At 37.5% G+C, this 17,072-nt stretch overlaps 1 protein-coding gene and 1 long non-coding RNA gene across 3 annotated transcripts in view; both read right to left on the bottom strand.

Moving 5' to 3' along the window:
- The window catches only part of MTF-1 (Metal response element-binding Transcription Factor-1), a 96,226-nt gene that overhangs the window by 72,220 nt on the left and 6,934 nt on the right, over positions 1–17,072 (bottom strand). The window lies entirely within an intron of this gene.
- Positions 3,826–4,635, bottom strand: LOC137252394 (uncharacterized). The gene is made up of 2 exons (XR_010953549.1): positions 4,312–4,635; positions 3,826–4,253 (listed from the first exon to the last, which is right to left on the bottom strand). It is a non-coding gene; the product is annotated as an uncharacterized lncRNA (long non-coding RNA).

Raw genomic sequence — 17,072 nt, 5'->3', positions numbered from 1 at the left:
AACTCAGCTCATCATCCTGATCATATCGGTATGCTTATTGGTGGGTCTGCTCCTTCTCTTTGAGGGCTTAAAATTTTTGAGAATTGGACCGAACTTAAATAGTATATTAAGTATTAAGGTATAAAAAGTGGTGGTGGGTCCACATCATAATTTTTTTCTGATACTGTCTTATGTTTACACATGCAAGTGGATATACATTTTTATTGTAAAAATTCTATACACACTGTCATTAAAATAGAAAGTTTTTGAAAAATACGCGCATCGTTTTGATTGCTATTTATAGTCTTGGTCAAGGCGGCATCACTCCAACGACCTCACCTTAACACCGCACAACGTAGAGTCCCTCGCTCACCCACTCGCTATTTATTTATTCTTATTTTTTTTTTTTTTTTTTGTTTTTGGTAAAATTAAGCTCTTTGCTATTTACATTTGTAAAATATATTAATTTTGGCAGGTGTTTACAGATGACTATGAGTTGAGTGGACATAAAGTCTACCAACCCCCCTTCAACTTCTAATCCACAATTGTAGTAGGTGTGCTCGTGCTTAGGACAATATTATAAAATATTATTGAAAGCCAGATACAACGGCCCGTAATCATAGTCGCTGACTCTCTTTAGTTAAAATCTTGCCTAAATTAAAAATGGGGTTTAAAATATTGGTCTGTCATAGACATATTAAACACATTTTTCAGCTAACATAAGCATGGACAGAGGTATGCGCATGAAAAAATGCATTTATTGGCGCTATGAAGAAATTTTTTAGAAGTTTTCAAAGTTCACCCTATTCCTTACAACCGTGGTTACTTGACTCCATGTATAAAAAATGGTAATTTTTTACTTGACAAAAACTCTTATAATACCACAAAAATTGTCAAAGGAGTACCTGAAAACGCGTTTTGATCATAATCCAGTGGAGGATAATTATGATGCAATTCTAATGAAAAGTTATTAGCAAACGTTTTGTAAAAATTCGCTGTTTTTATCAGCCGTCAATTTTAATTGAACGTGAACATACTTATTTAAAAAAAAAATTTACTTCATTTCGTTCATAAAAAATTATTTAAATCTCGCAAGATAAACGAATAGGTAGTTAAAGCGGATTTGGGCTCCTTAAAGCAAAGGAAGCAACAAGGCTATTCACTCATACACTCGTATTCATGTTGAATAGTTTATATAGTTTGTAAGAATGTTGTAAAGAAAAGTTGTTTGCATTAAGACAGATGTGACGGCCAAAATGATGCAAACCTTAAATGTTAGGTGGCCCTAAACGTTAAAGCCGTTTAATTTAATAGACCCGAAACCGAATAGGGATATGTCTAACCTCGATACTAATAAGTATGCAGGACATTCAATTATAATCAGGTTAAATCAAATTTAGGTTTTGTCTTCGCAAATTCAGCATAAATAAAGGGAGTTTAGTATAGTTTTTCCATAAGAAATTGTTCTTTTATTAATAGATATTCACAAAAAAACCGAATAATTACCCTCAAACGGCTGCGAAACTGGGGAAATTTGTATCAGCACAAAGCGCCTTTTTAGTTTATTCTTTTCTGTGTACAACAATATCACCAAAATTACATCAACCACATGAAAGTCTTAAACTTTTTTTTGCAAAAATATCTTGACAGAGTATTGGTATTACTTTGCCGCCTTCGGATTATTGCTTCCGAAATTAAAACGCGTCATTTGACACCTCTCCAGAAATTTTTTGACATGTATTAAAAATCGACGCCTGTGGTAAATAATTCCTTCCATTGAATATTTATTTCTAAATTTAATGCCAAAATCAGTATAGGATGCTACTTTTTCCTCAAAAGATACTAAAATATCAAAACTCACAAATATCTATGAACGCGGGATAGTCTTAATTAAAGATTTCGCATATGTGGAGCCAAGTAACCATCGCACATTTTAAAATTGTGTAATTTTCGTCACAAACATATTAATACGCATTCTAGGTATAATAAATTAGTTCCTGACGTATATTTGCTTGTCGGGGAAGCCTTTTCTCACTTCCATTTAAGTTTATATATCGCGTTTAAATATCAAATTATTTAATTTCTCGCAACTTTTGACAGCAGACCACCCACTTAAAACCTATTTTAAAAAATGAAAATCGCGCTCATGTCATTTTAAATTTAAAATACTTTTTTGGAGATAAAATTGTGTTTAAGTGGACTATAACAGACTTAAAATGATGTTTAATTTAGAACCATGTTTAAACCAATAAAACTGTTTTATTTGGACTATGACTACGGGCCAATATGTATGTATGTATATTAAGCTGGGTCGATTTATTAACATATATCGCGCCATTGATTTTTCGATAGGTTTTGGGCTCAGGGAAAAAAGGTTCCACTAAGCATACCCAAAAAAATAATTTTCGAGCCTGCAAAATTTGAGTTTTTTGACTTTTGTTTCTTTGATTTTTAAGGTTTTAAGGTTTTTTTCATGACCTACTTAAAAAATTTTCATTTGATTTTACAACTTTCATGTATATCCTGTCCGAATCAAAATTGTCCTCTAAAAACTTTGGCGATAACAGTTTTTAAAAAAAATATATATTTTTTGGGTTTTGAGGATTGTTTTGGTGAAAACATTTATTTTTTCGCCATTTTTTTAAGGGTTTCTTCAGAAACGTGCAAAAGTGTTGCCGATGAAAACGAATTTGTCTCATAGTTCCTATCCCACTTAAAATAATAAATAAATTGAACAAGAAGCTTGGCCTAAATCTCCTCTGAGGTGTAAAGCGCTTTGTATTTATTTTTATTGAAATCTTATGCCCCTATTACCGTTTACAACTCAACTCTGGTTGAGTTGAAATTTCGCAATTTGGTATTACAGATTACAACTCAACCTGTCAAAAAAAATTTCGGTTGAGTTGTCTAGTCTTACAACTTTTTGTGGCATTGCCGTTTACAACCTTGTGTTGGTGTAGTTGTCAAAGACGTCAAAATCTTACAACTGCTTACTAGCAGTTGTCTCATGCAATTTTGCAGTTGTTTTGAAAAAATGTTACGTTTTAGAAGACGGTTCACCACCTAATTTTTAACAAAGATGTTCAAAGTTGATATCAAAAGACACGTTTCGACCTCCGATTTAAGAATCCGAAAACAAAAATTGTAATTCTTTGCGACAGCATGGCACTGCTAATACGCGTCCAAAAATATCGAGACGCGTATTAATCTCGAGAACAATAATCCGAAAGCGGAAAAGAAACATTTTATCTCTTGTCCGGAGATATTTGTAGTTGAAGTTGGCGATTTTCATGTGGTTGTTGTAATGTTGTTGTCTTTTTTCGGTTTTTGTTTAATATCTTCTGAAGGAGTTAAAATTTTTATTTTCCGTCTTCGGATTATTAATACTGATGCCAAGACGCATCGTTTAATACCTCTCTCGATATTTTTGGACACGTATTAGCAGTGTCATGCTGTCGTAAAGAATTACCACAAAAATTAAAAATTTTATTTCTAATAAAATCTAATTTCATGTGGTTGTTGTATTTTGCCAGATTTTTTGTACACAGCTATGCAGAAAGGTGTTGGACCCAACCAGAGTTATTTTTACGAATCGCGGCCCAAGGCCGCCAACGCAGAAAGATGTTCTGTGCAAAAAAAAACTGTGGAACGGGCCTCATATTTCGTACCCTCTCGGGCCATTTTGTGGGTCTTTATAAATATCTTTCAAAAGAAATAAAATTTTTAATTTCCGCTCTCGAATCCTAAAAACGGAGATGGAAACCCGTCTTTTGATACCACCTTTGATAAGAGTTAGATGGTGCACGGGCTTATAAAACGTTACCAAAAAAAAGCAAAACATTTAAAGCCGGTAGTTAAACCTTTTTTAATCAAACAATAATCAACAATTTTGTACACATTTCTAGAAAAAACAACGTTTAAACGAATTACATTGAATAACTTTTTGACTTTAGTTGGACGAGGCTGGCCGCAGTTCGGATGCAGCCAAAATAGGTGAAATAAATATGCGAGTCCCATTGATACTTATCACTACTCCTGGGAATCCTATTTGAGTAAAATACAGTTTTTTCTGTTGGGGTTTTAATCTACTTCACACAAATATTCTCCTCAATAATATCTAAAACCAGTCCAACACCAAAATCATTTCCACATCATATTTGATAGCTGCCGTCAGCAAGGAATCGGATTATGGCGCATAATTTTAAAATACGAACGCGTATGCGGAAATGGTCCTTAATTTTGTTTAGTACTGAGTAAAATGCTTCCTTTCAAATCTGCAAAATAACTTCATATGAAACTCATTATTTGTTTGTCACTTAAACATTTTCTTACTTGGTGCTTGGTAGTTCCAAGGGATTGGAATGATCACGCGAATGTTTTCCGTATTCGCGAAATGTCAATCACCAACATTTTTGTCATTATAAAATAGATTTCATATAATATTAATAAAAAAATCACATTTGAAAATGCTTAAATTTCTGCCACAAATTGATCAGCTGTTTATTTATCTGTCAAATCATCACTTTCTGAAGTTGGCAACTCAATTCAATTTCAACTGAAATAAGTTGTAATTCGTAATACCAAACAGGAGTTGAGTTGTCTTAAAGTTGAGTTGTTTTAATTACAACGCAACTAAGTTGAGTTGTAAACGGTAATAGGGGCATTACATTTCAGTTCAATTAGAGAATTACATTTGATTAAAAGTTGAGAACTAACTTTTTTGCATACAAAAAACGTCCTTTTTGTTGAGAACGCTATGATTCTCAAGTTGTGCGGCTGTTGAGAAACAACGCTTGATATTTGAGAAGTATATTAGTTATCAACTTGAGCTCTAATGTGTTTTAAGCCTAAACGTTTATAGATAATGATGTTCTCGTTGGAAACGCTGTGATTCTCAAGTTAGGGGACTGTTGACGAACAGGAGCTAGATATCTAAAGTGGAACTTAGCTAGAGTCTTGAAATTTGGAACGTATGTCCGAACCGGATGACAATTGAACACGAGGAAAAAAGGATTTTGCTAGGTGGTACAGGGATCGTGAAAATTCAATTTGAGCTCTATTAGGTTGTAATATTTAGGATAAAAGAGTTTATAATCGATGGGATAAGGATGGGGGGATTCAGAGATATTTGGAAAGTCCATTTACAACGTGTTGAATTTCGCGACTGCTATTTGAGTAACTTCCCGTAGAGCTAGATTCTTGAAACCAATAACATATTTCAAAACACTATGACAATGCAACAGAAGGAAAAAAGAATCGGTAGGTGGTCCAAGAATCGTGAAAATTGCAAAAATTGTCCGAATTTGGAAATTTTGCTTTCGAGTTTTAAGGAAATTCCCGTTAACCCAGAGACCTGAAAGTTGAAACGATGATTTGAGCTATTATTTAGGATAAAAGAGTCTGCCAGATTAACATATTTGAGTGAAAACGTAAGTGACACGGCATAAAATGCTAATTTCCTGCAGTTTTATAAAATTTCTTGCAAATAAGTTAAGCTTAACTAAACTCAAGTATACCATCATAGTAGTAGAGAACTGAGCCACACGATTTTTAAGGTTGTTGAAAATTAGCAACAAAAGTGTATTACTGCCATAAAAGCTTCTCAGCAAATATTAATCATCTACATTAGCAGGAGAAAAACTTTAGCTCCCGCAAATTAGCACAGGAAAAAATTATAAGTAGCACACCATAAATTGAAGGAGAAACTCGGCCTTTGTCACCTTGAAGTTATATCTTGCCAAATTGTTATTAATATAATATATTATATGTACATATCTATGTATATATACATATGTAGGAAAATATTAAGAAATTTAATCAATTAGCAACAGACATTTTTTGTATAGATCACAACATTGTTAAACAAAAGCGGCAAGAGAAATTCGATTTTTAATTACGACCACCTGGCCAATGTCATATGTTTTCCATATAGAATACCGAAAACAACCAAACCAAATGTACCATTGATGCAAATTACGTATACATGAATTGTTCCAAAAATAAACAGCATTTAAAAGTAAAATAATTTATAAAATTGTCTCTTGAATATGATCAAGCGTCAACTTATCTGACACTGAGTTATCTCAGTCTATGGTTTCGCGCCGTATATCAGTTCGGATACAAAGCGGGGCCGAGACACAGTGTTGCAAGAAAGAAAAAAAAACAAAGGGGTTATTTACCATAGGCCAACGGAGGCTATGAAGGTAATACTGAACCTACTACCCATAGATATAGTAGGCATAAAATATGCAGCATGTGCAGCTATTAGGATGAGGAAACTGACCACATGTTCTCACTGCAACCATACTGTAATTCTCAACAGATTCTGCATACAAGAATGGACAGATTTCTGCAAACCACATACCAACTTTAACAAGGGATACGAGATATTAATCCCTGTTCCCCCAGGGAACAGTGGGTGAATGACCCTGATTGGCCCACTAACAGCACTCAGATCTACACAGATGGATCTAAACTGGATAACAGGATCGGAGGTGTCTATTCGGAACGATTGGACATACAAAAATAGTTTCGCCTTCCGGATCACTGTAGCGTATTTCAGGCCTTGCTTGCGGCCATACAATACGCTGTGGACTGCTTTAGGCAGAATGCAGTCCCTCAGAAGCACATTTTTATTTTCTCAGACAGTCAAGCAGCACTGAAAGCCCTTGACTCTATCACAACTAATTCTGAAACTGTAGTAGGCTGTGGCAGACCACTTAACGTGATGGCTGAACAGTTTACTTTGCATCTGGTATGGGTTCCGGGATATAAGGGCATACCAGGTAATGAGATGGCGGATGAGCTTGCAAGAAAGGGTACCTCCCTTCCACTTTCACCATCCTGAAAGAGGTTGGGCATGCCGCTCTTCATCTACAAGCTCAAGATAAAGGAGGCTCTACTGATGGAAGCGGGATCCAGGTGGAAGCATCATGATAGATGCCACACGGCAAAACTCACATGGCCGGAATGGAATGAGAAGAGATCGCGAGAGCTTCTCACCCTCCGTAAGAGGAATCTTTTCTTAGCTGTAGGTCTTCTCACTGGTCATGTTTGCATTGGACCGCATGCGGAAAGGATTGGCGCTCCGTTTAATGATTATTGTAGAAGCTGCGGCAACGAAGAAGAGCCTGAAACTGTTAGGCATCTACTCTGTGAATGTCCAGCGCTCGGTAGAAGAAGGCAACGTTTTATGGGCAAGATGTTCCTCGTAGATCTGACTGATATAGCTGAGGTAAATACACGACGCTTAGGAGAGTAGGAACAAATCCGTGTGGTTTCACAATGGGCCTATAAAGGCCTATGAAAAACTCTATAAAAAACCAGGACCTATGTTATAAAAAACATCCGACCTCTGGGAAAATACTTGGAGGTTTTTACGACCTATGCCACTTGCTGTTTCAAAATCTGAGAGTCGTATCACTTCTTTTAGCTGGGATATTATTCTGGCAAGCGCAGGGCACGAGCACAAAATGGGCAGATCATTTCCTTCTCTAACCCGCAGTTCGTTCCTACATCTGTTATCGATGATCAAGCCTAACTAAAAAGCATGTGACGCGAGAAAGCAGTGTCCAGTCAGAGCCCGCTATGAGTCTAAGGTCCCCTCTTTTTAAAGATAGAAATAACTTTGTTAGTATACACTTTTAAATGTTGTGCTTTGCGAGATTATTGCCTTAATTGCTGCTTGGCTGTCAATATAAAAAGTTGACGCAGCTGCAGTTTAAATTATTTTCTCCCAGTGTTTTTATTAGTCAAGGATACTACTTCCGCCTGAAACACGCTACACTGATCTGGCAACTTGTAGGATCTGTTGATTTCTGAATCAGCACAGTATACCGCAGACCCTTCTTCCATTACTTTGGGCCTATTGGTGTACACGTGTATTCTCTCGTCCGCCATTTGGGAACCCTTGTGCCAACCATCCACCTCTATTACGTCTCTAAGAGCCCCTTCAAAGCACAGAAATGGAATCAGGTTGTCAAGTAGGTAATTCGTCCTGTAATTGATGACGCTATACTACTATGTCTATTTGGTCTGCGCTTAGGCTGTCCCCTGGCGCTGAGCTTCGCTGCAGTTGTTAAGACTATGTTCTTTGCCACACGTTCTACAGGTAGAATATGCAGAATGACGTGCAGTGCAGCCGTCGGGGTTGTCTTCAGGTCTCTCGCATTGTTAAGCATTGATAGACTCCATAACCCTTCTAATTTTTTGAGGTAGGTTTTCTTTTTGTGTGGCTTTTCACCAAACACGGACTCTATAGTAACAGATAGGCCAGAGCTGGGTAGTAATGATTTCTTTTGGTAATCAATACCCCTCGATTCCCCATTACATATACTTGAGGAAAGTAATCAATTCCTTTCCTCCACAGCAAAGGAATTGATTACATTTCAATTCCTCAAAAAAAATACCAAAAGTAATTTCGTTTTTTGAGGCTCAAGTATAAAAAATTTTTTGTTTGTAATTGAAAAAAAAATACTTTGGTCAAATGTAATTTCTGCCCAAGTACTTTCGAATTTCCCATTCCTCAAAGGAACTGCAAAAGTAATTGAAAAATTCTTAGTGTAAAAAATATTTTTGCAATTCAAGCGGTGCTTTTATGAGGCCATATAACTTTTTGGACCATAAGAAAATGTTTTTAAAACACAAGCACTGCCTTCAATGACTTGGAATTCATTTCTTCCCGCCATATATGAGGAAGGTTATGGTAAGATTGTTGCTGCTGAGTGGCCGGCCAATTGCTTTGTACGTGGCTAGCAACGTTTCTTCATCTTTTCCCAAAGTGGTACTGGCAAGCGACTTGAGGATTTTGTTGCGGATTTGTACTTTAGATACAACTTCGATGGCATACGCCTTGAAGGTGAGAGTGTGGCCGAATGTTACTCCTAAGATATTTTAATAGCTGACAATCGGTAGGCCAACACCATCGACGTGAACGTCCAATATTCCCCGTCACAAACAGTGACCGTGGATTTGGCCAGCTAGGTTCAGATAATTTGCAGTTTATATTTATTTTATACAAAGGGGACAGGTTGAATCTTCTATATCCCGGAGTATAGTACCGTTGTTGACTGTGTCAAAAGCTTTTGACAGTGCTGGTAGTGCTATGTAGAAGAAGATTCGAACTAAACTGATTCCAATATCTTCGCTACTGGCGATCGGAGTGATACCGGTCGTTAAACTCACCTTCGTTGGTCGGTTTCCCAGGATTGAAAACGTGCGTCAGGTAGCTTTCTCCCTCAGCGCCAAGATGTTTTAGCATTGGACCTATTGATTTAGAAGGTTTGGCTTTTTTCATGGCTTCTTCAACCTCTGTGGGGTCATGGTAACGGGTCACACGTCGTGTTTGTGTCTATGTTGCCCTCATCTGGGGAATTTAAAATTCCGGGCATTAAAAATTGCCGGAAAAACCGCTCACGCATGTCTTCGAGTCACCAGAGTTGTATCGCCAAAGGCGTTCGATAAATTACATAGGCCGACAAAATTTAACCAACATTCAGACCCGGATACCGGACTATATATTTTCGAAGGTTTATGATGCGCTGAATCCAAATCTGGCCTCAGAATTGCTCTATCAGTTCTGGTTTTCGAGATATCCTACCCCAAAATTGAAAAAACACCGTTTTTGCCCATATTTGAGGTTATGTAGTCTTGCATATGTTTTCTTTTATCAAAATTAAAGGATGGCATCTTTGAATACAAGTCTTCTTTCAAATGGCGTTGAGTTTGCTCAAATATTTCTTCGCTGAGATATCGCATTTTGAAATTTTGTGGTCTGGTAGGGGTTAGGTACTTTTAGGTTAGGATATCTCGAAAACCAGAGCTGATAGAGAAATTTTGAGGTCAGATTTCGATTCATAGCATCAAAATACTTCGAAAATATATAGTCCGGTTTCTGGGTCTGAAATGCTGTCGGCTTGTGTTATCATTGTATTTTTTTGGATTAGATAAGGACTTTACAGAATCTTTTAATTAATGTTTAAACATTAGGCCGGGTCGCCCTTTGCTCTGTGATAATCATATTCTAGGGATCAAAATAAGAAACTTTGCCGAAGGAACCATACCCCTAAAACGAATTCTGATGTCCCCCCCTTTGGGTCGTAGGGGCAAATTTTGAAAAATCCCATTTTGAAATGCCTATGTTTTTTCTTTTTGAGTTAGAAATTTATTTGGTCACAACATATGTAAATGAAAAAATGAATTTAACTTAGTAATAGAAAAGAAATTAAAAAAAATATTAGAAATTAGCGTTTTTACAACCCCCTTTTAAAACCAAGGCATCACTGTGATGCATTTGCATGTCGTAAACATAGTTGTGTGGGTTTTTTATTAAACCGTTTTAAAAAATGAAGGCATCACTGTGACACAATTGCAGATCGTAAAATTGCTTGTGTTGTTTTTTTAAGCCACCACAAGACACAGCAGGTAGAATTGAAATTGCCCCTACCCAAAAGTTCGACCCAAAAGGGGGGGGGGGGCGGCCTGAGAATTCGTTTTAGAGGTATGGTTACTTCGGCAAAGTTTCTTATTTTGATCCCTAGAATACGATTTTCACAGAGCAATGAGCGATTTTTAAATCGACCCGCCCTATTAAACGTAAATCAGGTGAGCTCGAATCATAGCGCTGAGCCTGGTAATGCAGTAGAGGTTTACGCCGATCATTTTATCGGCGGTGGCGGCGTAGGCTCTATTGTATACCGGCGGCGGCGGCGTTGGTGGCGCGCCGGCGTACGCCGGTGTTCTTACTTTAAAAAGCTTGATTTTTCTATTTAAAAAAATAATATTTAGGAAAGTTTTTGTTTGTATGTATTCAAGGAAATCGACGTTTTGGCCATTTCAGAAAGATCCGGGGTTTTTGCCTCAAAATATTGCAGATCGTTTAACAATTTTCAGGAGTAGCTCCTTGCGGAGGAATTGTCCTTCGTTCACTTACTCCAGAGAGGCTTCGAACCTAACCCCGGTCTTTGGAATTGGAGATACATAAAATGGTCACACTTTTGTCTGTATATCTCGTGCAAAGCGTAGTTTCACCTGGGGTTAACTCCTAATAATCGTCGCGAACACAATTTCTTTAAATCATGTGGGCTCCTTGGCGGGCTATTAATGGTCTATTAATACTCATGACTCTCATGGCATAGGGCGCCTCCAATTTTTTCGGCTGTTTTTAACAGCTACAATTCCCGATGTGCGAACAGTAGCAATCCCGACCACCAGTCGCTACCACGCCTCCTGACTCTCACACCATATGCCAGCACAGAAGCTACAGGACTGCGACTTCGAACTCATACCTTCGTCCACGTCACGTTCCTACAATCTCTAGGTGTAGCTCCGAAAATTTTCTAACGGATGTTTTTGTCGCGCTATGCTGCCGAGATATACCAGAGAAACACCTTGAAACGTTAGGGTGTGACTATTCGGCCAAGGATGCCGCCTTCGAAATCATAAGCAGTCTAAGTGGATGTCATTGTGTAACTCATGGGTGAAAATCGTATAATCCTCGGCGCATCTACATAATTAAAATTTTACTAGGACCCTGGATAAAATTTTTAAAATGTAGACCAACGTTTTCAGACGTTTGTGTTCACAACATTGGTTTCAATAGTCTTCGTTAAATCAAAACGATATTTTAGAATGAACGTCGACCGATTTTAAGTTGAATGTTAACTGCTGCTCTCCGGCCTTATGCTATAAGAGCTCATTATTGATGACAGCTTCACTTTTCAGACTAGTTCGACTATCCACTACATTCGACTGTCTTAGGAAAGATTTTGCTTCACCACTTTGAGTGTTCTTGCGAAGGACAAAGCTTCACCTGGGAAATATATGTGCCTACGTATTCACATTTGTAAAAGGAGCCGTAATGTGTAGGTATATTTAAACTTGGTTGTTAGGCTATAATCAATGTGATTCACTCCAAGGGACTAGTTTTGGATAGGGCCGCCAACTTTAGAAAATGTGTAACCGGGAGACTTGGGTGTTGAAGGATGAAGTGTGAAAATCAAAATTAACATTTCAGTCGCTATTGTTTAGTTTCGCAAATAAACAACAGATGTTTGAATGTAAGACCAAGTGATTTTTCAAACCCTCCTCATAAGTAAATATGTATATCCTCAACTTAAGTATGAGGTAAGAAACATTCCAAAGGAGTGTTTATGCGCCTAGAACCCACCAAAGGATTTTGCATCACTGATTTCGCAAATTCTTTGAGCCAATCGCAATATAATATTCTTTAAAAAATCGGCACCTTTTTTGGGTAATTTTTTTTTACCAACTTGGACAATTTGAAAACATGTTCGCCTTGGGCCATTTTATTTGAATTCATTGTTCATTATTAATTTTTTGAAAAAAATATGCAAAGTGAGTATATAAATTTATTATGTAACTTTTCTTGGTACATTTAATAGCCTTGTTTAATATAATTTTATAATTTTAATTGAGCTTTAGGCCCGATTATTGAATAAAACTTCTTTTTTTAGTACTATTCAAAATATATTTATTTGTTCGATATTTCGACTTCAACCTGAAGTCATCATCAAGAATCTACGAAAGAAAACAATTAACATTTTTAAACATACATTTCCGTAACAAAAATACGACTTACACATATGGATATGTATAGTCGATCGTAGATTCTTGATGATGACTTCAGGTTAAAGTCGAAATATCGAACAAATAAATATATTTTGAATAGTACTAAAAAAAGAAGTTTTATTCAATAATCTGGCCTAAAGCTCAATTAAAATTATCAAATTATATAACTTTTCTTTTAATGTTTTGTTTTAATAACTTGGTGAATTGTGTGATGCAAAGTCCGTGTTAAGCTAGCATCGAAAGCGCCTGTTTTTTTAAGAAACTTTTGAACAGTTAGAAATAGTTAAACTTCGCAATTAGTTTCTTATAGCTGGCAGTGATGCGCATCCGTTGATACCACTTTCGACCAACCAATTTTCGACATGAACAATAAATGGCCTAAACAGTCTTAAACGATTAGAAAATATAGTAACGAGCCGGACGCCGCCGCCGCCGCCGCCGCGCCGATATTTTTGACAATCGGCGGAGGCGTGCGAAAAACGACAAAAATCGGCGGCGGCGGCGTATATCTCTATATTGCAGCACAATGGAAATCAATGTATAGATCCCAATGTCCAATCCTCTGTCGGTATATTCGGATTCTGATTCTGCAGAAGTCGCAGTGTATCCTTCCACTTCATCACGCATGGTATCCATACTTTAACTTTTGGTACCGTGGGGATTTGCGCTTTATTTACCACCTCGAACTTCGCGTTCGTGCCTTGGCTTTGGAGGTTTGGAACCACTTCCTCCAGCCACAGTATTCAAATACATATTTTGTGTGCACATATCGTTGAAACGTTCTAATGTGGCAATTTTTATTTATCAGTACACCCCAGTGCATAAATTTGTAAAGTACTTTAAAAATAGATGGTTCATAGATTGTTCGGCAAAATGTAAAATATTTTTACTAACAAACAATAAAAAAAAAATAACAGTTGACGCCAAATAAGAGATGGCATATACATCGTGAATAATTGCACGTACATATGTTTACAAGATGGTAGAGTTGTCAAGAAAAAAACACTGCGTTTATTTGAACAATGTTCAAAAGGGAGGCGGTGGGGGAACAAACAAAAGCAGAGTGGAAAAACTTGTATATCAGAGAAAATGAAAACACAAAATAAGCAAATATTAGAAATAGAATTACGAAGCAAAGCCAAAATTAGCGAAGCAATAATAAATTTGATTAAATGAAGGCATCGGTAAATGAATATAGGAATTTTGAAATGACCTGCTGCTCATATTGGTAAAAGTCTATTTGAGGGGTCGACTGCTAATACGCTACCAAAAATATCGAGAAGGGTGCCAAACGACGCGTCTTGATATCAGTATTAATAATCCGAAGGCAGAAAATTATTATTATTATTATTATAATTTATTAACATTATTAAAATAAATTAACAAGTTAATATGTCTAATGACTATCCGCTCGATGGGAATTAGTTATATCGAATAATTTTTTTTTTTTTTTTTTTTTTTTGTGTAGTTTTGAAGTTATGTTAGATGTGTGCTTTAATGGCTTTGACGAAGTTATTGATTGAAGTTATGTTAGTAGCTCAATCCAGTTGCATTTTAGGTAGCGTCTTCTAGTTTCTTCGAGGTCAGGGCATTCCGTGAATATAGGTTTTAATGTTAGATCCGTTTGACAGAATGGGCAAGACGGTTTTGGTTCTCCAGATAGGAGGTATTGGTGCGTGTGAAGTGTGTGACCAAGACGAATACGTGAAAAAGTTTTTATGTGCCCTTTGGGCATATCTGTTGGATAATTTGGGGTTTGCGGGATTAGGTTAATGCTGCTGTAGTGGTGGTGGTGGTAGTATTGCAATTCTTGCGTGCGTTTATGGCGTAGATGATTTAAGATGAATCGACGGCTATGTCCTTTCTCTATGATGTTGCATGTCGTTACAGGTGCCATAAGTACTGATTTAGCGGCTAGGTCTGCTGCATGTTGTTGTTGTTGTTGTTGTAGCGATAAGGTTGCTCTCCGAAGGCTTTGGGGAGTGTTATCGATGTGATGGTCCTTTGCCGGATACAGATCCGGTACGCTCCGGTGCCACAGCACCATTAAGGTCCTAGCCCGACCATCTTGGGAACGATTTATGTGGCCACATTAAACCTTCAGGCCATTCCCTCCCTCCCACACCCCCAAAGTTCCATGAGGAGCTTGGGGTCGCCAGAGCCTCGTCTGTTAGTGGAACAGGATTCGCCACGGATAGGTGAGGTTGACAATTGGGTTTGGAGAAGCTATATATTGCGCTGCAAACCTGAAGGGTTGCGCTACACAGCCCCTTGAATCTGGTATTTTAGTCGCCTCTTACGATAGGCATATCTACCGCGGGTATATTTTGATCCCCTAACCCGCTGGGGGTAGGTCTGCTGCATGTTGTTGTTGTTGTAGCGATTGGGTTGCTCCCCAAAGGCTTTGGGGACTGTTATCGATGTGATGGTCCTTTGCCAGATAAAAATCCGGTACGCTCCGGTAACACAGCACCATTAAGGTGCTAGCCCGACCATCTCGGGAACAATTTAGATAGCCACATTAAACCTTCAGGCCATCAACCCTCCCTCCCCACCCTCAAGTTCCATGAGGAGTTTGGGTCGCCAGAGCCTCGTCTGTTAGTGAAACAGGATTCGCCGCGGATAGGTGAGATTGACAATTGGGTTTGGAGAAGCTGTATATTGCATCGTTGCCGGGGAGACCTGCAGGTCCAGGTATCCATAATAGCCTGATTTTTTGTTGATTATCCATTAGCATATCTCTTATTTTGTTTATTGGTTTGAGCTAGGGATTGGATTTTGGACTGCTTTAAGAACTGAAGCGCTGTCGGTGCAAATAAGGATCTTAAAAAAGATTAAAAAGATAGCGATGGCTTTTTCTGTGAACGAAGATGAGGTTTTGCATTCTTAAGAAGAGAACTTTTTTGTCGACGACGGCATAACTGGCCGGAGTGTTGTTAGTTTTGGAACCGTCTGTATACCAGAGAATCCATTCAGCCGCTTGATAATAGGCTTTGCGTTCTTGGAATTTTTGGCGGAATTCGGCGTCGGTGGTGGAATTCTTTTTTTTGTGCAGATAAACTAAGATCGCAGAATATATTTTTTTAATGGCCCAAGGAGGATTTGCTGCTTGGTAATTTTCACCAGTCCAGGATAGTCCCAGTTTGCTTGCGGTGTCAAGGACTAAATACAAGGTAGACGGTATTCTCGGCGTTTTATTATTAAGAATTATCGAAGATATGTCGTCATCGATGACCGAGTTTGAACAGAAAGTTACCTTTGGTACCAGCCTAGTATGCATATCGTTTGTTCTATCCTCTAATGAAGGTAAACCAGCTTCTATCAGGATGTTTTTTATTGGTGTTGTTCGGAAGGAGAAGACGCATGCCCTTGCTGCCTGGTGATAAATGGAGCTAAAGATATTCAGCGTTAATTTTGGAGACTTGCCATATAGATACAATCCATAGTCTATCTTACTTAATATTAAAGTTTTAGTTACATATCTAAGAGTGTTTATGTGTACTTGACATCTTGTACTTGAGAGGTATGTATTAAATTTACACTGGCAGCTGATTTCTTTAGTTCAATACAGTGATCTTTCCAACGGTAATCATGGGAGAATATGACACCTAACATTTTTAATTTTTTAACGTTCTCTATTTCTGAGTTGTTAACAGATATTTTGTAGTTGTGATAATCACATCTGCGTCTTCTACACACATGAAAATTTTTTAATTTACCAAAACATATTTTGACTCCAGAGAGATCAGACCATTCTGATATCTTTTTTAAAATATCTTCGAATATTCTTTTTGTCTCATCTGCTTCATTCCTCTTACATACAATATACAGATCGTCTGCGTACAGACAATGATCTACCGAGTTGTGAAGTTTTATGATTTTGCCTATCTCGTTGAATGCTATGGAGAATATAATAACTGACACGGGGAGCCTTGAGAAACTCCATTGTGTAAGGGGTAAATATTGGAGAGTGAGTTTCTAACTCGAATTCTGAAACGGCTGTTCGATAGAAAAAATTTGAAGAAAATAAAAATTTTAACTCGTTCAAAAAATATTAACGAAACACCGAAAAATTACGCGCGGGTCACTCAGAAACCGGGGGTGCGATCCATAGTATTTTTGCACAGAACAGCTTTCTGCGTTGGCGGCTATCGGCCGCGCTTATAAAAAATTACCCTGGGTGGTCCAACACCGGTTTGGAGACCAAAACTATATCCTCGCAAAACACTTATGTTCACAATTTTTTTTTGTGTTTTTGTGGGTACAACAAGATTACAACAACCACATGAAAATCGCCAGCTGCAACTGCAAATATCTCCGGACAGAGATACAATTTTTCTTTTCCGCCTTCGGATTATTTTTGTCGAGGTCAATACGCGTCTTTTGACACCTCTTTCGATATTTTTGGTAGCATATTAGCAGTCGACCAATCAACTAGACTTTTACCCTCATATTAATGTAAGTATAGGAAAGGCTATTAAATTTATTCGCTTAATCCAAAACTC

Source organism: Eurosta solidaginis, chromosome 5 (genome assembly GCF_040869045.1).
Source record: "Eurosta solidaginis isolate ZX-2024a chromosome 5, ASM4086904v1, whole genome shotgun sequence".
Taxonomy (NCBI): Eukaryota; Metazoa; Arthropoda; class Insecta; order Diptera; family Tephritidae; genus Eurosta; species Eurosta solidaginis.
Note: the sequence above shows the minus strand (reverse complement) of the source record. Positions and strands in the feature narration are given on the sequence as shown.